The sequence below is a fragment of the Silene latifolia genome, chromosome 2, assembly GCF_048544455.1.
Source record: "Silene latifolia isolate original U9 population chromosome 2, ASM4854445v1, whole genome shotgun sequence".
Taxonomy (NCBI): Eukaryota; Viridiplantae; Streptophyta; class Magnoliopsida; order Caryophyllales; family Caryophyllaceae; genus Silene; species Silene latifolia.
In genome coordinates this window covers 86,296,370-86,301,626 of record NC_133527.1, presented here as the reverse complement: position 1 = coordinate 86,301,626, position 5,257 = coordinate 86,296,370, and the positions used below count along the sequence as shown (strand labels likewise).

Below are 5,257 nucleotides of genomic sequence, written 5' to 3'. Positions count from 1 at the left end.
ATGGAGTGATTGATTTGTTGTTTGAAGGATGGTTTGATTTGATTTTGGTGGATTTTGTTGAGGGTTTTTGTTTTTGTGATGGAGAGGATGAGGGTTTTGATGTTTTAGGGTAGTGTTTATGAATGAATGAATGAAGGAATGAAGGTGGGAGGGTATTTAAAGAAGTCGAAATTTTCAAAAACGCAGGGGCAATCCGTGCGGATTAGGCCCAATCCGTGCGGATTTCGCAGCCTTCAAAATTTTCGAAGCTCGCCTAAAGACGGGCGGATTCGGGGAATCCGCTCGGATTCTTCGTGATGGGACGGGCGGATTTGCTTCGGGACGGACGGATTTCAGTCCCAGAGAAATTTCTTTGTTTTCTTGACTGCAAAGACGGGCGTCTTCTTCACAAGACGGACGGATTCTATGAGACAGGCGTCTTTCGTAAATCCGCTCGGATTCTTCAACGATAAAGAAATTTTCAATTTCAGCTCAGCTCAGGACGGGCGTCTTTTGGTCAGGACGCTCGGATTGTTGAAGACGGGCGGATTTGGTACAATCCGCTCGGATTCTGGTCCTTTGTACCCGGATTCCTTTCATTCGTGCACAATGCATTTCCCTTTACCATTCTTCCATTCTTCTTCATTTCTTGTGTTCTTCATTGTGGGGGCACTACTAAGGCATGAATAGCCTAGGCAATTCCCATCCCCACACTAAGGTAAGGCACTACACATCAATTGAAGTCGTTAGTCCCTCCCTCACTTCTCTCTTACATGACAATTATTTTGATAAAAGTAAATAAAAATCCAAAAATGACAAAAAAAATGCAATGCAAAAATTGAAATGTAAGTTAGGGAGTTAGAAATATTTACAAGTGGTGGTTTAGGGAGGACTCCACCAAACTCTCATTCTTGATGAGATGTCAAGGGGGCATGTTCAAGGTGTTGTTGATGTTGCTCAACACCTTGAAGAAGTAATCAAAAGCTTGTTCATTATTATGGTAGAGGTCCTCAATAGACCGTGGCCCTTGTTGTTGATCATGATCGATGGCATGCCCAATGTAGGGATTAAAAATCCCTTCAAACTCGTCGTCCCAAAGACCACAAACTTCATTGAGTTGATCATTGAAAATCTCTTGCTTAGATGGAGACAACTCCCCCAATTTCTTCTCTTGGCCAATGAGGCCTTCCTCTTCTTCCTTGGTTGATTTTGATGAGCTTTGCAAGCTCTCCTTGTCACAATTCACTTGCTCTCTGAATGGAGCATCTTCAATTTTCTTCCTCCATTGGAGTTCCGATTTCTTCCTTTCATCTTTTCGGCTATAATGATCAATCATGAAACATGGCTCATGCAAACGAGGAGCTCTCATGGTCTTGTCAAGATTAAAAGTTATGCTTTCATCTCCCACTTCTAGAGTGAGCTCTCCATGTTTCACATCAATCACCGCACCGACGGTGTGTAGGAAAGGTCTTCCTAAGATGATTGGAATGTTGGAATCTTCCTCCATATCAACAATGACAAAGTCCACCGGGATGAAAAACTTCCCAATTCGCACGGGGACATCTTCCCATATCCCTAATGGTGTCTTCGTCGATCTATCGGCCATTTGGAGTGTGATGTTGGTGCATTTAAGCTCTCCCATTCCAAACCTTTTACTCACCGAGTACGGCATGACACTCACACTAGCCCCTAGGTCACATAAGGCTTTGTTGATCGTCGTGTCGCCAATGGTACACGGTATTGAGAAGCTTCCCGGATCCTTTAACTTTGGAGGTGAACTCCCTTGAAGTATTGCACTACTCACCTTAGTGAAGGCGATAGTCTCAAGTTTCCGGATCGACTTCTTCTTTGTGAGGATATCTTTCATGTACTTCGCATAGGTCGGTACGTGATTGATTAATTCCGTGAAAGGAATTGAGACTTCTAAATTCTTCACAATTTCCATGAACTTTCCAAGTTGATCATCAAATTTGGGCTTGGCTTGACGACTTGGAAAAGGAAGTCTAATCACAATGGGCTCCTTCTCTTTGGCCTTGTCTTCATTTTTCTTTGAACTTTCTTCTTTTGATGATTCCCCTTCTTTGGGGCTTTGCACAATTTCTTCCTTTTCACTAGCTTCCACAACTTCATCCTCAACTTGCTTCTTCGGTGCCTCATACCTTGTACCACTTCTCAAGTGAATGGCACTAACCGTTTCATGTCTAGGGGGATTACTTTGTGGTGGTAATTGCCCCTTTTGTCTTTGTGAGCTTGAAGATGCTAGTTGAGTCAATTGTGTTTCCAACATCTTGGTGTGAGCTAGAATGTTGTTGATGGTGGTGTCTTTTGCTTGGCTATCTTTTTGCATTTGAGTGAAAAATTCTTGTTGATTCTTTTGCATTTGGAGGACCGCTTTTTGGACATCAAAACCTTGGTTATTTTGGTGATTGTATGGATTTTGATTTTGGTAACCTTGGTTTTGATTGTAAAAGGGTCTTTGATTTTGATTCCTCATGGGTGGTGGAGTGTATGTTGTTTGAGGGTTTTGAACATTTTGGCTTTTGTATGAGAGATTTGGATGGAACTTGGTGTTTTCATTGTAAAAATTTGAATAAGGGGTACCACTTTTGTAAGCTTGGAAAGCATTAACTTGTTCGGTTGTTCCCCTACACTCACTTGGGTCATGACCCAAAGTTCCACAATTCTCACATATCCCACTTGGGATTGATGAGGGTGCCGTCATGGCATTGACATGATGCTTTGATGATTTCGAGTTTTCCTCAAGTCTAGCCATAGCTTGTTCAAACTTCAAGTTGATTGTGTCAATGTGAGCACTAAGTTGAGCACCCAATTGAGTAACGAAGTCCACTTCATGCTTTCCTCCTCTAGTAGCCTTGCGAGGTCTACTATATTGTGAATTATGGACCGCCATTTCCTCAATCTTGTTCCATGTTTGATTGTCATCAACTTCGGTGAACATTCCATTTGATCCCATATTGAGAATGTTCCTTGAATCTTCATATAAACCGTTCCAAAATTGTTGCACTAAAAACCATTCGCTAAGTCCATGGTGAGGACATGAGCGACAAACACCTTTGAACCGCTCCCAAGCTTCATACAAAGATTCTTCATCCCTTTGCTTAAAACCCGTAATTTGAGCTCTTAGCATGTTAGTCTTTTCCGGTGGGTAGAATTTTTTGTAGAAAGCTAGAGCTAACTTCTTCCAAGAATCTATTCCAAGGGTGGCCTTATCAAGGGCCTTCAACCATTGCTTTGCGGTGCCGATTAACTGTTGGGAAATGTGTCCTCAACAATAGTGCGATCACATGATTTAAATATCATTACTAAATCTCATTTTAAGAATACAATTGGGAAGTAATATTGTTACTGTCAACTGGTCAACATATATCGGTAATGATTGGCTGACTAGAGTTTGACGTTACTGTCGTGTGACGGTGGTGATCAGTTGACCCCCTAGGTCATACCTATAGGGCAACACTCTTAATTGATTATTTAATTAATCGTATAACGTTACGAGTTAATTAAATTACTTGAAAAATTGACGGGCGATTTTGGAAGTAAAAATTTACGTATCAAATTGAAATGTGATTAAATGAGATACGGTCTGAGTAATCGAATTGTATCATTACTCGGATGAAATTATTGTTTAAAGAAACAATTGAAACGGAATGAATAAATTATTATAAATACAGAATGTTGTAGTTTATAATTTGGAAACTTTTTGGTACGAGTAATTACGAATTACTAGTCAATTTTGTAAATGACATATTTTATGAGTATGTTGATTTTTAATATGATAAAAATACATTTCATTGTAACATGTCATGTAACATGTTACATGTGACAAATTTGACAAATGATAAAATAAAATGGACCATCCATTTTATTATAAAATCTTAGAAATTAGAGGGGTGTTGGGTTAATATTGTGCTTTTCATTTTAGTGGAAAACATAATTATTAAAGACTACCTACTAGCCTTGCAAGCCTAAGCTTTTGGAGAAGAGCAAAAACAAGAGGCATTGGGCATACTACCCAATGCTCTCTTTTTCGGCCACCAACAACAATAGAGAAGAGAGCTCTTCACTTTACTCATTCATTCATGCTTCTTATTTTCTAGTGTAAGAAAATGACAAATACTCTCTACAATTTATGAGAATTCTAGAGAAATAAACTCCAAAATCCCCTTACTCTTGACCGAATATTCAAGAGCACAAACAATATTTTTGGGTCATTTTTCTACAAGAATTAATATTATCTAGTACTCATAATATTAATTCTAATTAAGAGAAAGCCTTGGGTATAAAGCTTAGGGAGAGATCTTACCCTTAGATCTTTGTTCTTCCATTTGGAAAGCTCAAGAACAAAAGAGAAGGAGATCTCTTTTGTGCCCATGAAACCGAATCATACAATGTAAGGATGATTTCTTCTCTTTTATATTATTTGTTTGCATGCATAAAATCCGTATTTAATTTTATGACAAATTAATTTTAACATATATGAGTATGTTTAAAGTGTATATGAATCTACATTTCCTTCAATCGGTATCAGAGCCACGGTTGTTTGCATGCAAATTGGTTAAAAGTTTTTCCGAGTTATATGAATAACAAATAAAACTTGTAAAAATTTGTGTTATTATGATATATCACGAAATTATTACATGCATGTTAATATTTCTGGTCCTAAAGTGTTTTAGGATATTTTGGTTAATTTTTCGGATTTTTATTGTTCATAATTTACAATAATGGCATTTAAATGTGATTTTATGAGTAAAAATGTCATTTTTGGTCTAAAAATAGCTATACTTCGAATTTTAAGTTGGTTTTTGGATATGTTGTTAAATATATTATTTTGAGATAACCTGTAAATTTTCATAATTTTTGGACTTGTTATGCTCGGAAAATGATTTTTTCATTATTAAATTCGGATTTAAGAGAAAAATAGGTTAATATGAGTTAAATTTCGAATCTGGTCATAGAAAATTAATATGTTGTCACATGCAATTTTACAAGATGTGTGTAAAATAATTGGCTATAAAGAAGTCTTTTAGCATGATTTATGAATTTTTGAAGAAAAATAGCATAAATAGTGACATTATTAGTGAAAAATTAATAAAACATAATCTATGACTTAGGAAAAACGTCTAATGTTGCATTTTATTATCTTTTTCAGATCTAAAATTGAAAAGTTAGTAAAAATAATTTTTCCTCATGTTTTATGATTATTTTAGTTAAAATCGATAAACCGCAACATTGTTTTTCCGGAAAAATTCGAAATTTT

General features: G+C 36.9%; 1 non-coding gene across 1 annotated transcript; it reads left to right on the top strand.

The window, feature by feature from the left end:
* Window positions 1–3,020: 3,020 nt before the first annotated feature.
* Window positions 3,021–3,127, top strand: LOC141645672 (small nucleolar RNA R71). The gene has a single exon (XR_012545149.1). It is a non-coding gene; the product is annotated as a small nucleolar RNA R71 (small nucleolar RNA).
* The last annotated feature ends 2,130 nt before the right edge of the window (window positions 3,128–5,257 follow it).